Below are 21,223 nucleotides of genomic sequence, written 5' to 3' on the forward strand. Positions count from 1 at the left end.
AGAATGCATAGTTGATTATAAATTGCCATATAGATATAAATATGTCAATTATATGGAGTTATAGCTATCAATTGAAGATATAGATACAAATTTGTATGTAATACATATATATGTCTTCAGCCCCCACATGAAAGTTGGTCTGCAATATGAGAACATTTTTTCATCATACGTATGCTGGTGCTATAATTCAATAATATTTTAAAACCTCACTAAGATTGTTATTACGTAAGAATTTTAATGTATCAAAAGGAGAACTTTAGTTAAAGTAAAAGTACTTTCAAAATACAGCTATCCATACACAGTTTTATGTAATGAATCTGGTGTTTTGTATCTTGATGTAGAGTTGCATCAGAATTTTCACACAATTATGTGATTTTTCACATTTGGAAATTGGCCTTCCCTTTCACCAAATATCAAAATGATCACAAACATGTGGATTCTCTTTCTTACAGAAAAATCAGTAGCTACATTAATTGTATTATTATGGTGTTTCAGAAGATTGTCTTTAAAATATGGTCTCAAATTTGTGAAATCAAAAATAATAACAAAATGACTTAATTTGTTATTAAGGTTATCAAAGTAAAGATATATTAAATAAAACATTTTACATTATATTAATTTGTTTTGTGATCTTAGTGGAATCCTAGAAAGACTTACAACAAATTCTTTTTGTGTCTGATTTAGGCATAAATTCAAAATAACAGAGAAAATCATTCTTTCTGGGAACACTGTTATATTGGTATCATATATGTCTGTTTCCAGTGACCTGGAAGCACATCTAGATCCAAATCAATCACCTGCCAAGCCAATATATTCTATTGCTACAAATAATTTTCTAACAAGTATAACTGTTCTCATGCCTCTTTGGGGGGTTATTGTCAGGCACTGATATTTTATATTTAAAATATGGCAGTGATTGGAGATTAGTTATTTTCTGCAAATCTTGAATATCTTTTTGGAATATCAAAAAAAGTGTCTTTGTCCAAATTATTGTTTAATTTTTCAAAAATATTTTCGAGATCCTAAGCAAAAAATATGTTAAATCTTTGGCATCAATTTGGCTGCTAAAGTTAGTATTTTAATCTTAGTATTCAAGTTAGTACTTATCTTAGTATTTGAGTTAGTATTTTTACCTTATTTATATTAGTTTGGATGTTTTTAAAGCACTCATTTGAACAGTGGTAGAAATTAAAATTTTGAATGAAGTAAAGTAATATTTTAAACTTCCAGATATGTAGAATAAGTGGTGTGGGTGTGTGAATAATAATTACTTCTAAGGAAATCAAAATTATTTTCTTAATTTCCCAGGCTCTCTTGACATGGCAATGACTTCCATTGTTGCAACAGGTTAAAAAACAGAGAGAATGACGTTATGAGCAAAAGCCTTAACACAATGCAGTCAAGCTAAATGTACAAGAATCTGAATGATATTTTTTATACATTGATTCCTTTGGCTCATAAAATCAATCAGTTCTTCATATCAGTGTGGTGCAACAATATTTTGCAATATCAGCCAACAACTGTTTTTTTTCCTTCATAAAAAACTTTTTGTTGTGCTGAAACCCTACCCCTCTTTCCTCAATCAAGCAACACAAGGAGGGCCCCAAGCCAATTTTTTGAGTTTTCAATATTCCAAGCCCAGGCAATAAATTATGTGTAAAACAAAGTAAAAGAGATATGCCATCCTCATCATCTCTGAGTTTAAAAATTGGTGAGTGTGTTGCTGAGAGGAAGGGAAGAGGGCCACCACCACCACCACCTAGTATGTGTGTGGAAGGAAATCCAAGTATAGAGTAACTCGATCTCCTTCTCTAGTGCAAGACGAGCAAGAATCAGGGCACTGTCTTTTGAGCAGATGTGTCAAAATTGGGCACCTAATACTTCAGCAGGTTATGGGGCATAATGTACCTATAGTAAACACTGCTGCCCAGATTTCCAGAGGACCCAGGAAAAGGAAGACACCGTCATATTGTTCTGGAGTGTAAAGAGATATGCTAGGGGTCAGAAACAAGCAACAAGTCCATATGGGATAAATTAGGCCTACCACCAATTAACTCATGTTCACTTTCTCCTTCAGGAATATCAGACAAAACACTAGAGAAAAGTGGGGCATATCAGTCCTAAATTGTGTGAGATAAAATGTGCAGAACCTGGCACAAAGAAGGCTTAAGATATAAATTAAGTTCAGATACAGAAAAAGGTAATTACTGAGATTCAGTGCCACAGCATGTAGGGGCTTATCAGGGGATTTCTAAGAATCCTTCACCAGCACCTAAACTGCAGCATAAACTGGCAACAAATCACAGATGAGAATTAGAGGCAAGTCATCTCGAGATCAAAGCCGTTGACCCTGAGAGAGAAACTGCAGGTGAGCAGATGTGAGGCAAACATCCAGAAGCCATGGCAAGATACTGCAATAGTGATGCATTGTCATGAAACTTCCAGAAAGTGTCCTACTGACTGGTTTAGGTGTTCCTGGGGAAATCCACAGGACCTGAGAGAGATAAAACCAGTGAATTTCTTCTATCAGTTTAGGGACAAACTTTACCTCACACTCTAAGTTTCTCTAATATGAATGAGTCAAACTTTCTCTAGAGAGAGAAAGACAAGTTTCCTGGTCCTGCAGATATGAAGGCAAGGGAACCCATTGTCTAAGAAAAGATATACTCTCCATCTGCTATAAAAAGTGTTTCCTGGGATAGGTGAGCGACTACTCTTCGGAGGAAGAATCTAGACTTCCTCAAACAACTCTTAGAGGGAAACTTTTCAAAGACACTTGCTAGCAAATAAAACAAGCAAACAAACAAAAGTACAGCATCTTTTATTTTTTGCTATGCAAACAAAAAGGCTGACCACCCCCTGATTCTTTGGGAACTCCAAGAATAGCAATGTCTTCCATAATCTGAAGCTATATAGTCCAATAAAGCAGCGCTTGCAATGTAGCTAATATAAATGAGGGACTATTTCATTTTGATTAATTTAAATTTTTAAAAATCTATCAGTGCAAAGATTTTCTCCATCAAACACAGTTTGTTTGTTTGTTTCACTTAAACCTTGAAATGTTGGCGTTCAAGTTCAGAGGAATTGTAAGATGCAAGCTACTCACTGGATTTGAAAGACTTAGTACATTTTTAAAAGAGACTATAAAATGCCCCATTAATCATTTTTATATTGGGAACATGTTGAAATAATACTTGGGACAGAGTGAGCTAAATAAAATCTAATATTAAATTTAGTTCCTATATTTAATTTTATTATTTAATACAGCTACTACAGAGTACTAAATTCTATGTGTGACTCCCATTATATGTATATGTATGTTGGCTTGACACTAGTTTGGAGTACAGTTCCAACATGGGAAAGGAAATCAGAGTTAAACTGCTTCTGCATCTGAGTTTTGTGGCCAATGTGTATTCCTGTTACATATGCTTCAAGGAACCCTGGTGATGTAGCGATTAAAGCACTTGGCTGCTAATCAAAAGGTCAATGGTTTGAAAACCGTGAGTCTCTCCATGGGAGAAAGATAGGGCTGTCTGCTTCTGTCAACACTGATAGCCTTGGGAATCTTCTGAGGCAGTTCTACTCTATCCTGTAACCCCCTGCCATTGAGCTGATCCTACTCATGGCGACCCTACAGTTCAATGGGGTCACCGAATTGGGATCAACTCCATCTCAGTAGCTTGGGTTTGGTTCGGTTCTATTTGTTTCCCTTTTATAGATTTCATGAGAATCTAGGTTTGAAAGAAAAACACCCTCATCACCACCATCACCACCACCAGCAATAGGCAGTATTTGTAAGGTAAAACAAAAAATTGGTACAGGCAATTTGATAAAGGGACCTACGGCAGAAGAGAAAAGAAAAAGCCTTCTGTTTCTGACTCCAGCCTTTAAAAACCATTGTCACCATTGGGGATTCTCTGCTCCTCCATTTCCTTATCTATACAATTGGGATGAAACCTGCTGAACACACCGTGCTGCTAGATTGAAAAGATGAAAATTTGAAAAGAGCTTATAATTCATGAATCACTGTGTAACTGTAACTATATTTTTATTGTTATATTTATAGAGAATAGAAAACGGTGGCGATTCTGAGCGGGCCCAGCATGAAGTTGGAGTAGCTGCCATCGTTTGATTTGAGGCTCCTCCAATCTCTCTTCCCAGACTAGTAATTGAATTTCCTCTCCTCAGACATGGAATGCTGCCATCCTTTAAACTGGGTCATAGTTTTGGAGCTAGTGCCCGCATGTGTCTGTGGGTAGTATTAACCATGTGGCACAAATTGAAAGCCACGATATCCTGACTCAGGTGTTATCAAATTTGCTAGTTGCAAAATTGGAAAGTTTGAGCATTCAACTTTCAGTGATTTCCTGAATAGCAGAGGGATCCTGCAAGGGGTGGGTTCACTGAATACACAGATGTAACATTGACCTACAGGACTCTGATCCAGTGTCATAATCTTCCATTAGTCTCTAGGAGTCACAGATTACTCGGGCAGTTCCCTTCTGTACTTCCCGTATTACTGCATATTCCTGTTGTAGTCAATTTATGTCTTTTAGTGACTGCACAGTAACATCTCCTAAGGAGTTTTTAAACACTTACCAAAGTAACCCCATACCCCTTTTCAAAAGAAAGTTGAGACTACATCTGTTCCCATAACGATTTACAGCCTCAGAAACCCTATATAGGGTCATTAAGAGGACGAATTGATTCGATGGCCGTGGGTTTTATATCCTGGCTAGTGCTTACCACTAAGTTCAAATGTTTTTTCTTATGGATTGGCCCTTTTGTAACATTTATAATTGTTCCAAGAATATAGGTGTTTGTGGTTGAGTCTTTAAAGTGAAATTGCATCAGTTATTATATACACATTATAAACCCATGAACAAAATACTAGAAGTTGTTTTTAAGCAATTATTTGTTAGGCACCAATGTAAGTAAAACATCTCATTTCTTCCTTATGACATAGTCATTATTGTTAGTTGCTGTCAGATGTATTTAGACTCATGGTGACCCCATATAACAAGAAGGAAATTCTTTCTCAGGGTTTTCAAGGTTGTAATATTTTAGAACAAGTCATTCGGTACTGTCTTTCTAGGTATCTCAACATGGATTAGAACCTTCAATTTTGTGGCTAGTGGTGACCCCATATAACAAGAGGGAAATTCTTTCTCAGGGTTTTCAAGGTTGTAATATTTTAGAACAAGTCGTTCGGTACTGTCTTTCTAGGTATCTCAACGTGGATTAGAACCTTCAATTTTGTGGCTAGTGGTCAAATGCTTACAAATTTGCACCAAGCAGAGACTTGTCTGGCTGCTGCTGCTGCTGCTGTTAGGTGCTGTTGAGTCAGTTCCTACTCATAAAGACTCTACTTATAACATAACACACACCACACAGTCTTGTACATCCTCACAAATGTTCTTATGTTTCAGGCCATTGTCACAGTCACTTGTCAAGGGTCTTCCCCTTATTTCTGCCCTTTTATTTTATCAAGCATAATTCCTTTTCCAGGGACTGAAATCTCCTGATAACATGTCCAAAGTAGGTCAGATGAAATCTCACAATCCTTGCCTCTAAGAAGCATTCAAACTGAACTTCTTCCAAGGCAGATATGATTGTTCTTTGGACAATCCATGGTATTTTTTATATTCTTCACCAACACCACACTGCAAATGCATCTATTTTTCTTCACTTTTCCTTCTCCAATGTCCAACTTTCACATGCATATGAGGTGACTGAAAATACCATGGCTTTTGTCAGGCACATCTTATTCCTCAAAATACCATTCTCGCTATTCAAAACTTTCAAGAGGTCCTGTGCAGCAGATTTGCCTAATAAAATGTGTCTTTTGATCTCTTGCCTGCTACTTCCATGAGCATTGATTGTGGATCCAAGCATGGTGAAATCCTTGACAACTTGAATCTTTTCTCCCTGTATCATGATATTACCTATTGGTTCCATTGTGAGGATTTTGGTTTTCTTTACATTGAATTATAATTAAAGCTGAAGGCTGCACTCCTTGATCTTTATCAGCAAGTGCTTCAAGTCCTCCTCACTTTTAGCAGCCAGGTTGTGTCACCTGCACCCTGCAGAAACTCTCTGGGGTAGTTCTACCCAGTCCTATAGGGTGACTATGAGTTGGAATTGACTTGACGGCAGTGACTTTGAGAGACTTCTCTTAGCCCATGTAAAACCAAACCTACTGCCATTCTGTGGACGCTGATCCATAGGGACCCTGTATTGGGTTCCTGAGGCTGTAAATGTTTACAGGGGCAGATAGCCTCATCTTTCTCATGTGGGGCAGTTGGTAGGCTTGAACCACCAACCTTGTTGTTTGCTAGTCTCCTTTTCTTATCAGGCTTATAATTGTTCTGAGATAAAATACCGTCTAGGAGAAAGGATCATTTACTACAGTAGGGACTAATAATGCTTTTCTTCCAAAGGTTGTAATGAATGCTAATGGCCACAATGACTTATAAGAAAATTAAATCAAAGCCTCTAAGCAGGAACTGTAACACAGAAGTTTATTCACACAGTTGCACCAGCCAAACAATTAGATGTGCTGCACCCTGATGGTTTTGCTCTGGAGAGTTCTGAACTTTATGGAAAACACCCTGCTCCTTAGTTTAATGCAGTGTGCCCTAGCCTGCTTAATTTGTATGCTATGATCAAACCCCTCTTGATTACACCCCTAGGGTCTAATAGGAGGCAGGTTTCACTTTAGTGCCTTTCATCATACAGGAAATAAACTGCTTTATGGCTAAAAATAGCCAAGCAGAGACTCACTATTGACACCATCTACCCCTGGTGACTTCAGGGCTCATCAGCAATGCACAACTATTTTAAAATAAAACAAAGAGTGACATATATAATTGAAACTACAGGGATAATGAGAAGTAAACAGCAAGAGGTCACATTGCTTTGAGGTCTAAGCTATAGAATTAAAAACAACAACAAAAAAACAGGATCCTAAAAGAAATGAACACTATTGAAGGAGTTTAGGATTCGAGCTCTTTTAAAACTAGTGCTGTGGAACCACTTACGTGACATAACACTCCCGTAAGTGAGATAATTGACTGCAAGACAAGCAAGACCCAAGGTGTTCAGTGGACAACTACTTTCCAGGGTTACCCAAGAAACTTTGGGGAACAGCGACACATCTCCTATGTGACGAAACAAACACTTGGCCTTAAAGGTGTTTCAAATGAGAGTCTTTGATGTGTCTCCAGTGCATTATCAGAAAATGAGTTTTATCACAGCATAAGTAAAAATGCTCAATGGATTCAAGAACATTATAGAACAGGGAACTTCAATTGTTGTATGCTGAAAAGCTAAATAGGTAAGTATTTTTAAGAGTGATGATTCTAATGAGATTGTTTGTAGCCTTTCCTGGAGTTGTGGTTCTCAATCTGTGGGTTGCGACCCCTTTGGGAGTTGAACAACCCTTTCACAGGGGTTATCTGACTCATAACAATAGCAAAATTACAGTGATGGAGTAGCAACGAAATTGATTTGGGGGGTCACCACAACATGAGGAACTGTATTATAAGGTCGCAGTTTTAGGAAGGTTGAAAACAACTCATTTTAATATATTTAAATTAATTATATGTCAATAAAACTGTTTAAACATTTTTAAGTTATCTAAATTTAAGTCCATCAGCATTCAGTTTGACCATAAGACCAAAAGATGAAAAATGGTTGTTGTTGTTTTTAATATTTTTATATTTATATATTTTAAAAATCTATAATATAAGGGAGTTTTTAGGTTTTTTAAAGAAAAGTTCAAATATTTTCCTTTATTTAACAATAAGCATATATGTAAGTAAGACACAATTAAATACTAAATTATAACCAATTTTAAAATTTTAAATAAAAAGGAATCTTAAACTATGATAAACAACATCTATCCTGGCATGCATTTATATCAATACTGAAAGATAATCTCTCATATTGGTACAATTCCTTTTAAAAAAAACATCATACGGTAGTTGAAAAGATGAACTAGTACATAGATTGGAAAGGCCATTACTTTCTTTTAAAATATTAGCATGTTAAACATGTGTGTACTGGATTCTGATCATTTATTATCTTCAAATTTATCATTTTAAAAAATACAAGGTCTTCCTAGCAATTTGCTGTTTAAAACCCTCAAAATACACTATTAAATATAGTTTTCAAGTGCAGCCACTTTTTGGAATATAAATGTCAACAATGCATTTTGAAACTGCCTAATGAGAAATCGACTAACTTTTAAGTTATACCTAACATAACCAAACTCACTACCACAGAGTCAATTCCAATTTCTATATAGTAAGTATGTGGCTGTAAATTTTTGAATAAGGAGTTAGCTTCATTGTCTACAGTGGAGAGAGTGGTAGGTTTGAACAGCTAACCTTGTATTTTGAAAACTAGTACTTAGGCAACTGTGTCACCAGGGCTTCTTCCATGTTCTACAGCAATGTGTTAAATATTTTAATTGTGCATAAAGCTCATATATGTTTCTTAGGCAAAATTCATACAAGCATACATACACACACACACACACACAAACGGATATTCTCTTTGCTACCATAGAATTACTAATGTTTATGAAAACATCTTGCAAATGCTCAAACATTCATAAACAAATCATTCTTTAAAAATCATCTTTATTACTTTGATAGTAAGTAAAATTCATTAGCAGAAAGATATTCATGTGAATTTTACCGGAAAAAAATACACGATGGATAGCAATTCATTTTAATTCAGTGAACATTTCCCATGCACAATGCTCTAAAACTCTAAAAGCTCACTGCAGTGGAGTTGAATCGGTCTCATAGCGACTCTACAGGACAAGACAGAACTGCTCCTGTGGTTTTCTGAGACTATAAATCTTTACGGGAGTAGAAAGACTCATCTTTCTTCCTCAGAGTGGCTAGTGGGTTAGAACTGCTGACTTAGTGATTAGCAGTCCAATGCTTAACCACTGCACCACCTTGGCTCCTCTGTACAATATCCTAAGCAGTGATAATTATACATAAGCATTTTCTAAATCAAAAATAGATGACACATTTTCACTTCTGGGACATATACAAAAAAAACTTCACAAAAGTGCACCGAATTTTTGTTTTATCTTTTAATTCTGTTTTTCTCATCACAAACATTTTGAAATTGGTGTGTGTGTGTGTGTGTGTGTGTGTGTAAGTGTATATTACCAAAGAATCTTCCCAACATCCTCAAATTGGCTAAAAAAACCATGCAGCTCAATATCATTAAATGGCCCTGAAGTCCAAATAATATGCATTCTAATAGTCATGTGGTGGGGAAAACTTTCATTTCTAAATTGAAGTACAAAGGACTGACAAAGTGATTCAATTTGCTATATATATAAAAAATAAACATCAATTCCTAAGCACACCCAGTCCTAAAGTTGGCACTTATTGGAAAACAAGTAAAACAGAAGTTTTATAATCAATTTCAGAAAATAAGTTTAAATTACAAATGGTATATCCATACACCAGTGAATTTTCCCAAGCTAAAAGCAATGAAATAAAAAAAAACAAAACAAGAAATACAATTATCATTTATTTGCAGCAATTATCATAGGTTTCTAAACTTATTTGGCCTATGACCCCCTTTTTAGGAAAAAAAGATTTACTCAGAGCCCCTCTGGTAATGAAAAAACTTATTTTCAATAGGTCATCATCCGGGGTAAATTGTAGGTATCTGCCTTTACAGTTCTCCTGGATCATTCCAGCGACCTTAAGGCAGTGGCATTACCCACTTTGGGAAACACTGGATTATGTGAATAAACATGTCATTGAGAACAGGTAAACCTGTGAAATTGAAACCATTCAGAGCAAGCCCTAGATGGAGGCAAGATTTATACTGAAGCCTTTGTTGGGGTAGTGTCAGCAATATGAAATTAGATAATAAGCAATGATGGATATTGACCTCATATTGGGTATGTTTTCTAGGGTTCTACAAAGGTAAGATATCAAAGAGAAATAGAAAAATCATGCACAGTATTATTTAACTACAAAAATAAAATTATTCTGGTTTGTTGGTCAACCCAGAATGTTTTCTATTATTGTCGACCTCTCATAAGATAGAGTAAGTTACTCCTTTGCTCATTCTGTTATCTAAAGTTTATGTATAAGACCCATGCTTGTGTATATGAAGAAAAAAAATAAAACAAATTCTCTTCCTGAGGCTACTGATAATCAAATCAGGAAGACAACATGTCAAGCATCTACCATCTATTCCCATACTCTGGCTTGAAACCTAGTCTCAGCTCATCTATTTCTCTCATTCACCCTCAAATTTAGCATCAATTGCCTGGTTCTACTTAGTGTACCACCAACTCTAAGTTTTTTTCATCTACCTCCTACTAGTATCTCATAACTTGGACTAAAAGCTTTTAATATTGCTGCCTCTTTCAGTCTATCACAGAATTTTAATGTAAACATACTCCTTACTGTACACACTTACTGTATAGAATAAGGAAGGCCCAAGAAGAATAAATGCATTTGAATTATTATGTTGGAGAATAATATAGAGAATACCATGAACTGCCAAAAGAACAAACATATGCCTTCGAAGAAGTATACCCAGAATGCTCCTTAGAGCCCAGCATAGCAAGATGGACTGACAAAATGGCTTCAACAAGGGATGCAATTTAAGACAAGTTGTGAGGATGGTGCGGGACCAAGCATTGTTTCTTTCTGCTATACCCAGGGTCGCTATGAGTTGGAAGCAACCCAAAGACAATTAACAATACACTGATTAGAAACATCAAATCCCAACTACTACCACCAATCCCCACTAGTCACATATAATATCCCAACTTCTTTACATGGCTTATAAGATTTGTTTGTCTTCTGAGAACCCCATATTAAACCCCTTCCCTTATAACTATACAGTGTTTTTGCAAACAATGTACACATGCTCTCAGATGTTCCTAAAACCCCACTCCTTGATTAACTCTATGTCTAGTAAACACTTCTGATAAATATCATCTCAATAATTCAATAAAGGATTAGATGCCTTATTCTTCCCTTACTATACCTCCACTATAACATTTATCCTAAAAATATGCCTGAAATGTTCTATTTCTCTATCTCTCATGAGGGAATAGTGTTCCTTGAGGGACACAGGATCTATGTGTATAATTTAATAAATACACCTCAAAGGCCTCAAATATACTGCTTCTCACATAGTAAATTCTTAATTATAGTTGCAAAATAGATGAGTATGCACTCAATGAAGGAAATGTTTCTAGTTTAAAATGATCATGTCTAATAAATATAGTGGTAGGCACAGAGAACTGTGTGGCTTAAGAGGTAAGACCCTCAATTGTTTTGAGAGCAGGAGAGTTCATTCTATCAAGTTTTAAAATGTGCACAGCCTTGGTTACAGTCATTCTACTTCTAAGAAGCTAATGTGTTTCCCATAATGCAGTATTCTTTGTACTAAAACAGTCGTTGTAAAAGCAAATGCAGCACACAATCTAAATGTCATAGGTTGGAATCTACTTGAGTAAATTACCATATATTCATATCACAGAATACCATGCACATATTAAACATACTGTTGCAATTCCATATATGAGAAGGGAAACTATATTGTTTTAAGGAGAAAGGAAAGAAGCAAAAAGAAGATATAAAATATGTTATCATGCATGCAAAAGTGTGAACACATACATATAAGCATATGCATAAACAGATGTACTTGAATGAGTATCGTATATTAAGGAATTTATACATCAAAATTCTAGAGTCATTGCCCCTAGGTAGCTAAATTGGGAGATGTGTGTATCAGTAGCACCTCTAAATACATACATTCATGTTTTCTGAGTTCCTTACTATTTGCATGTATTACAAAATATAAATAAATGATCAATTGAGAAATAACTAGTAATAGAATGTACACAATTGAACAATATCCCCCAAGACGGTGATGTCAATTATCCTGTTTAAAGGTGCACATGAGGTCAATTCAATGGCGATATAAGAGAAGAGCATCCAGGAAGAAGCACTGGTAATTATAAAAGCATGACCCGTGTCTGGATCGGGGGAAGCGGGGTGAGAACCAAGAATTTGTATAATTGGAATGAAGTGTATGGAGGTGGAGGGAATGAAAGAGAAGAGAACTATACCAAAGGAGACAAGAGAGGAGGTAAGGACCAGATTACGAAAGGCCTTTTGTACAAAGCTAAGGCGTTTAATTTTATCATACAAGCTACAGGGAGACATTAAGGCAATGGTTCCCAAGCCTGGCTGCACATTACTGTTACCCAGGGAGCCATAAAAAAATGCTCACTTCCAGATCCCTGTCCCCTGAGATTCTAATTTAATTGATATTAGGAGGGGCCTCATGATTCTAATATGTAGGCAAGGTTGTGGACTTCTGCCTTAAAAGACTTTAAGTAAAATACATGACCAGATTTGCACAGTGAAAAGAACACCAACTCTAGCAATGTTTCAACTGAATTGGGTGTAGACTCCAGGCTAAGAGATTTCTAATGATATTATAATAAAGAACAAAGATCTAAAGACCTCATTAAAACCAGATGCAAAGGATGGATGAGGGGAGGAATATTTATTGCTTTTTTGAAAAATGAACACATGTTGTTGTTGTTAGTTGTCCTTGAGTGGATTCCAACTAATGACAACTCTATGTACAACAGCAAACAATGCCCAGTCCTGAATCATCCTTATTGCTATAGTTGAACCCATTGTTGCAACCATTGTGTCCAGTTATATCATTGAGAATCTTCCTCTATTTTGCCTACCCTCCATTTTACCAAGCATGGTATCCTTCACCCAAAACTGGTCCCTCCTAATTACATGCCCAACAGGGGAAGAAGTTTTTCCATCCTCAAGTCTAAGGAGCACTCTGTTGTACTTCTTCCAAGGTACATTTGTTCATTAAAAATACATCAGTTCTTCTTTGGTCTTCCTTATGCATTGCCCAGTTTTGCATGCATATGAGACAATTGAAAATTCAATGGCTTTATAGGATGGAACTTAGTCTTCAAAGTGACATCTTTGATTTTTAACATGTACAGAGGTCTTTTGGAGCAGATTTCCCCAATGCACTATTTCTTGAGTGTTGCTTCCATGGATATTGATTGTGGATCCAAGTAAAATGAAATCCTTGACAACTTAAATATTTTCTCCATTTGTTTTATGTTGAGGCACTCCATACTGAAGGCTGCAGTTTCTTTTCTTTTCTTTTTTTGTCTTTTTAAAATCTTCATCAGTATGTGCTTCAAGTCCTCTTCACTTTCAGTAAGCAAGGTTGTGTCATTTGCATGCCACAGTTTGATAATAAGCCTTCCTCCAGTTCTGAGGCCATGCTTTTTCTCGTATAGTCCAATTATTCTAATTATTGCTCATCATAGAGATTGAATAAGTATGATGAAAAGATACAAGTCCAGTGCACATCTCTCCTGATTTTAAACCATTTTGTATCCCCTTGTTATGATCAAATGACTGCCTCTTGGTCTTTGTATGGGTTATACCTGAGCACATTTAAGTGTGGTGAAAGTTTCACTCTTCTAATGTTATTCAGAGTTTGTTATGATCCACATAGTCAAATAAATACCTTAAAATAGTCAATAAAACACAAGTAATCATCTTTTTGGTATTTTCAATTTCCAGCAAAGGTCCATCTGAAGTCAGCAATTATAAATTTTATTTCATGTTCTCTTGTGAATATGTCTTGAATTTCTAGCAACTCTCTGTCAATGTAATGTTGCAGCAAGCATTTTGGAATGATCTCCAACCAAATTTTACTTAAATATGATATTAATTATATTGTTCAATCATTTTTGCATAATATTGAATAACTTGTCTTTGGAAAGGGTACAAATATGGATCCATTCTAGTTGGCATAGATGAATAAGTGCTTCCAGAGTTGCATCTATTTGTTGATACCTATCTACTGGTATTCTATCTATTCAGAGGCTTGTTTTATATCAATAATGTAAGTACAGTTTAGATTTCTTTCTTCAATACCATCAGTTCTTGATCATATATGCTCCTGCCTACAATAATTGCATGTTGATCTGTTCTTTCTGGTACACTCTCTCTATATATGCCTTCCATTTTTTTCATGCTTTTTGCATCAGTCAATATTTTGTCCAATATTGCACCTTGAAGCTTGAGTTTTGTTTCTTCACCTTGTTCCATTTAAGATGTGTCTGCCATGTTCTTCCCTTTTGAATTTCTAATACTAGGTCCTTGTATATTTCATTATAACACTTTACTATATTTTTCTCGAGCCATCCATTGACATTTATTAAGCTCTTTTACTTCTTTCTTATCTTTTTTATGGCTGTTTGCTTTCTTCGTGTGTGATGTCTTTGACATCATCTCACAATTTTTTTTGGTCCAGATCGTTAGTGTTCAATATGATACTTGGCCTCAGATTCAAATTCCACTCTGATATTTCAGTTTTGTGTGATCTTAAACAATTATTTTGCACTTCTGAATCTCATTTTCCACATAAGAAAAGTGGAAATGATAATACATGCACCATAGATAACTTTGAGTAGCAAATCTGATAAGGATGCAAGTAACTGAGCACAATATCATAGACAAAATAAACACTCAACAACTCACAACCATTATGGAATTTTTGGTATCTCATTAGATATGATGGTGAGTGAGAGGGAAAAGGGAATCTTGGCTTCTAAAATTTGTATGAAATATTTTTACTGAAGTGTGATATATATAGTATACATACATTTGTACATCATAATTGTAGAACTCAGTGGATTTTGAGAAATACACGTTTACCATCACTTACCTAGATTTCAAAAAAAAAACACACATAGCTTAAATTTGGGTCAATTAGAACTGGGGGCCCTGAAAGTTACGTGTTCAAATAGAAATGTACTGAAAATTTGAAGTAGAGGTCAGGTCCATAAATGCTAGCATTTAAATAGTGGTTCACACCCAAGGTATTCTGCTTATATTTTATTAAAGACATATAACTGAAATAATTAAGAACCATCTTTTTCCTCTTCTTTTATCGGGGGCTCTTACATCTCTTATCATAATCCATACATTCATCCAGTATGTCAAGCCTATTTGCACCATATGCCACCATCATCATTATCAAAGCATTCTCTTCCCACTTGATCCCCTGATATCAGCTCCCTATATCTTCCCCCCTCCCTCCCCTGTCTGCCCTCCCTCATGAACCCTTGATAAGTTATAGATTATTATTTCCATATCTTACATTGTCCTCCATCACCCCTCACCCACTTTCCCATTATTCATCCCCCTGGGAGGGGGTTCTAGATTGATCCTTGGGATTGATTCCCCCTTTCTCCCCCCACCCTCCCCTAATCCTCCTGGTATCTCTACTCTCATTGCTGGCCCCGAGAGGTTTATTGATCCTGGATTCCCTGTGTTGTGGACTCTTATCTCTAGCAGTGTGCATGTTCTGGTCTACTCTGATTTGTAAGGTAGAATTGAGGTCATGATAGTTGGGGGAAGGAAGCACCAAAGAGCTAGAGGAAAGTTGTGTGCTTCATCGGTGTTATACTGTACCCTGACTGGCTCATCTCTTCCTTGTGTCCCCTCTGTGAGGGGATGTCCAATTGTCTACAGATGGGCATTGGGTCTCCACTCCATGCCACCCCCTCCCATTCACACTGGGTATGATTTTTTTCTAGGTCTTAGATGCCTGATACCTGAATCCATTGATACCTCATGATCACACAGGTTGGTGTGCTTCTTCCACGTGAGCCTTGTTGCTTCTGAGCTAGATGGTCACTTATGGTTAAACCTTAAGACCCTAGATGCTATATCTTTTGTTATCCAGGCACCACCAGCTTTCTTCATCACATTTGCTTATGCACCCATCATCTTTTGATGCTCACATTGTTCAAAAGTAAGGAAAAAGAGAACAAAATAATCTCACTGTTTTCATAGCTATACTATTGTGATACACTTTTATTGTTATTTATTTATATATTGATTTCTGAATATGTTTCTCTGCTGAGACCATATGCCTTATGCAGGGAAATCATCTCATTTAAAATTGTTTTCAATATATTTGTGAAAAGTACATTCTTGCTATCAAATAACAAATGATGTTACAGATTAGAGGTTCAACAACATTTTGCTTCCCAGTCCAATTATAAACCTGTCCATATTTTTTCAGATAATTTAATAGAAATGAGAAGACAACACATAAATTTGGGGATCTCACCAATTTTGTGAAGGTTTAATTGCTCACAAGAAATAAATGTTAATTTAGTCCCCCTGGCCAAGAATATGTGGTGAGAAGAATATAAAAAATAATTTGAAGCATTTCCAATTATAATAAAAGAGCATGGTTAAGAAAAAAGCTACTTTTTTATGGTGGCATTCAGTTAATGCTTACTATGGGTACAATTTGTTGGTCAGTCTTTCTCATTCACCTAATCTTAACATAGACATCACCTTTTCTGACATCACCTCATTCAAAGTAGACTTCACAGGTTACTCTCTAATGCCCTCTTACTTGAGGGCACTCAGCACCCTACTAAGTCTATTAGTTTATGAAAATCAGGGTGAATAAAGGCCTTCCTACTCACAGAAGAGGGCATACAAGGCAAAGAGGATAGCAAATATGTAGGAAATCAAAATCAAATCAATAAATTTGATAGCTTAAAAAAAAAAGTTGGTTTACCTAAAGTTATAAGAGAAAGGATGAGTTGAAGTTGGAGAGAGGCATTGTTCTGTCAGATAGATCAAGATAATGTGGTGGCAATTTACTTTCATTAGAGTAAGAGGAGTTTTAATGAAGGGGTCAGAAGATTCAATTGACCCTTGAAAAAGGTCTCTATGATTGTGAATTTTGTATGGCTAGAAGTGGGCAAGAGTAGATGAGGGTGATTGTTCCGGGTGCTGTTTTGGTACTCCAGGAAGGAGATAATGGTGAAAAAATCTGCAGTTGTAGATGTTGAGGTGGTTCACACTAACTAGTAAACTATGTCTAATAATTTTGCCAAGCAAGTGAATTCTATATTAATATGATGGTTTAACAATTTATGAATAATAGATAGGGTTCTTTAATTTATTTACACACATATAAAACTAAAGCACTACTTCCCTTAAAGATTATTTTTTGAATAGTTCACTCCCTCTTTTTGTCGAATGATTCTGATGTCCTCTAAACTTCAGAGTGAAAACATTCTAGTTTAAATTCATGACTCAATGTCCTGCAGTGGATTATCAAATCCTATAGTGCAAATTTCAGTTCTACTGAAAGAACTTTGTCAGCTGTAATACTTGCTTTTTGTTGTTAAACAATTTTTTGTTTACAAATTCTTATTTGTAAGAAATTTACAAATTCTTATATGTAAACCAATTGCAAAAGGATGCATTTTAGATTTTACTTAAACAATATATTTAAATTCACATAGACACTGTTGCCAATAAAATTTTTCAGATGAAATATATTGTTTGCAAATCTGAAACTTTTCACTTTGTTTTTTGTCAAATTTTGACTCACAGGCATTTTCTAATCCAGTTTTCACCTATTGGATTAATTTCCTTCCTTTCACCACCCTCTACTGTTTTTACTAAATAATATACATATTTTTAGCATGAATCCAGTTATAGGAGGAATTGTAAAATGAAGGTTTTGATTTGAATTAACCATCAAGAAAAGAAAATTGACCGAAATTTGCTGCACAGTCATCCTGATTCTGGCAGAATTTCTTTTGCTTGAGACTGCACATATTGTTGACATGGCGTGCAACTTAGGCAATTTCTCCCACTTAAAAAAATAAAAAAAATGTTTGTAACAGCAATAAATAATATGACATGATTTTTAAAATACCCTTTGTACAAAAGATTTTCACCTGTCCATAATCAAATCCATAAAGGTATGGATGGTAAAATGGTTGTGTGAAAAGACTGGGACAAAAACAACTCTTAGCATTTTCTGTGCAATCCTGTATCCTGCTGGTGAATTCAAAATCACTTTAAGTTATTTCTTTCCCCTCCTGAGAATTTAGATTTAAGCAGTCTGTCTCCAGCACTAACCAAGATCACTTCAACACAGCAACGTTTTCATCAAACAGCAACATTTGCTGTCAATCAACAAGATTATAATTACGAAATAATGATGGCTTATGGACCCATTCTAAAAATACTTTGACATCTGAATCTTTGAGAGTAAGAGCTCAAACACCACAAAAAAATCTTCCACGTTCACATGACTAAACTTCCTGAGAAGGCTTATATTTTAAAATTTTCTGTCATGCCCATCATGTGAGTCTACGCTTATTAGATCACATCTGCACATTTGTGATGTATTGGTATGTTATATGAGTTGAGTATGAAAAGTATGAGTTGAATATGAAAAGTATCAGGAGGCCGATGTTGGCAAGAGTGAAAGAAGTGCTCAGGAAATCTTCCCTTACAGTTATTTCCATCTCATTACGTTAACGGGTTGATTACATCTGAAAATTACTTTCAATTTGGAGCTTGATTAATAAATTTAAGGTCACCCTGGTAAAATTCAATTGTTACTTTTATTTTTAAATGAAAAATAAAGTTATTATCCATTCTTAAAAAGACGTTGCAGCCTTGTCTATATACACAGAAATGAAGCACCTTGAATCTAGTTCAGTATGACACTCAAAATTTACATCAGCATATATGTTGATGTTATTTAGGTGCCATAGACTCGGCTCCAACCCATAGAAATCCTATGTACAATGGAATGAAATGCTGCATGGTCCTGTGCCATCCTCAGGATTGTTCCTATGCCTGAGCCCATTGATGAAGCCACTATGTCAATCCTATGTGTTGAAGGCCTTCCTCTTTGTCAATGCCCTTCCACTTTACCAAACACGATGTTGTTCTCCAGGGACTGGTCTCAGTATAAGTAGGCAGTACTTATCTGCCATAAAGAGTTAAGTACTCTAAGAATATCCTACAAGAAACTTAGATTTATAGCCTCAGAAACTCACATGTGCAGGCCTACTGCTTCTTACCTGGGAGCTGTGAGTTGGAATTGATGGCAGTGAGCTTGTATATTACATTGTATAGTATTGTATTATACTGTATTAAAACCATATATCATATTGTATTATACTGTACTATATGGTTCTATACTGCATTTCTATTATACTGTACTATATAATATTATAGCTTTTAATTTTTGTGGAATTGAAAGATAAAAGAATATTTCCATAGACATTTTGAAGCCCTGTTGTATACCATTAGCCAGTGAAATTTCCATGCCATTAACTAACTCAGCTGTTTATATATATTAGGGAAATTACAAAAACAGGATTGTGTGCTCCATTCCACGGATGAGCTCATGATCGAACTATCATACCCCATGGGGAATGATATTGATAAGTATCTCAGTATGTAATAGTAGAAAGTCAAGTTTTTTGTAGGAAAAGAGCAAGTTTTTCACCAAGTTTTAGTTTAAAAGAACTCTTATCTAAAGTTCTCACCATGTTACCTGTGATAAAACTATGAAAAAATACTCAACTTCATGTTTCCTTAGGGAAATGCAAATTAAAACCTCAGCAAGGAAACATTTTCGATCCAGGAGTAGTCAAAAATTAAAAGATTGATAGTATCAAGTGTTGAATAGAATTTAGAGTGAACAGCATTTTGATAAAATCAGGACTATAAATTGATGTAATCAATTTGGAAAACAATTTGGTATAGAGTGGTCCAAACAGTTAAGTACCCCAATATCTACAAGTTTGACAATTTAACCCCCCTTCAGTGGTTCCTAGGAAGATAGGCCAGGCAATTTCCTTCAGAAAGGTTACATCCTAAAATATCCTGCCTAGCTCTTGTACTACTACAAAATTAAACTTCACATAAGCTGTGGCAGGAAAAGGTCTAAGCAGAACATAAACAGAGAAACATTGATGTATGGGATTTGTTACATAGGCAATAGAATAACTGAGATGCCAACATGTGATAGATGAAACAACCCAAAGTTTAGCAACTAACACTGCCAGAAGAATTTTAAGCATTTGAATTATGGTATTAGGAAAGACTATTGAAAGAACCATGGACTACCAGAAGAAGAAATAAATGTGTATTGGAAGTACAGCCAGAATGCTCCCTAGATGTATATATTGGTTATGTTGTCAGGAGGCACCAATCTCCGAAAAAGGGCAGTGTGCTTGATAAAGCAAAGGTCATTAAAAAACAGGAAGACTGCCAGCACGATGGATTAACATGGTGGCTCCAACATATTGCAGAGAATTTGATATGGAAAGATAGGAACTTACCGTATATACTCATGTGTAAGCCAAGTTTTCCAGCACATTTTTAATGCCATTTTTGAGGTAAAATTAGGTGCCTCGGCTGATATTTGGGTCGGCTTATACTCGAGTACATATAGTAGTCATTTTAGCAGACCAGAGCCTTTGAAGGAAGTGAGTGCAGACCAGCTTATCATGTAACATTACAGATCTCCTAGTTTAAAAGTGACCTCTGGTAGGACTTTCCTTAAAGCTTCTAGGTTTATATATCATTGTCAGTAGCCACGAGTTTGGTGATTGAACAGCAAAACAATTTACATGCTCATTCTTCTATGGTAGTACGGGCTGCCCTAGGAGACTTTTGTTGGGAAATTTTACCCCATTCACCTTATAGTCCTGCTCTTGCCCCTTCACTTCTTTTTGCTTCCAAAATCTCAAATAACACTAAAATATGACACAATCTGAGTACCTGAACCATATCAAAATAATAATTTTGATGTTGAAATCAAGAGCACAGAATCGTTTTGAGGTAGGGTCAAAAACATGGAAATACAACCTTTAGAATTAGATAGACTTGGAGGAAATGCTGATAAACAGTAGCTTCCTATTTTGATATTTCTGTCTCATTAAGGTTTCAAAAAATTTCCCAAGAGAATATACAGATTATTGAACAATATCATTAATATCACTCACAAGTAAGATTTCACTGAAGATCATTAAACAAGGGATGCTACAGTACATCGACAGAGTGTTGCCAGAAATTTGGGCCCAATTCTGAAGAGAGCATGGGACAAGGAATATCCTTGTGGATGTCAGATGGATCTTAACATTTCAGGCAAGAGAGTAACATAAAGATATTTACTTTTTTGCTGAAATCCTGGTGGGGACTGAGCATGATAGTGGAAAAGGAGGAGAATCAAGGGAAATAGAGGAAAGAGCTGGGAGGCAAAGGGCATTTATAGAGGTCTAGATAAAGACATGTACATATGCAAATATATT

General features: G+C 35.7%; 1 protein-coding gene and 1 pseudogene across 4 annotated transcripts in view; one reads left to right on the forward strand and one right to left on the reverse strand.

Moving 5' to 3' along the window:
* DMD (dystrophin) overlaps positions 1 to 21,223 on the reverse strand; it is a 2,430,848-nt gene that overhangs the window by 2,056,975 nt on the left and 352,650 nt on the right. The window lies entirely within an intron of this gene.
* LOC105979611 overlaps positions 12,030 to 21,223 on the forward strand; it is a 15,540-nt pseudogene continuing 6,346 nt past the window's right edge.

Source organism: Echinops telfairi, unplaced genomic scaffold, assembly GCF_000313985.2.
Source record: "Echinops telfairi isolate 266 unplaced genomic scaffold, ASM31398v2 ScPeMD7_7436;HRSCAF=8474, whole genome shotgun sequence".
In the NCBI taxonomy this organism is placed as follows: Eukaryota; Metazoa; Chordata; class Mammalia; order Afrosoricida; family Tenrecidae; genus Echinops; species Echinops telfairi.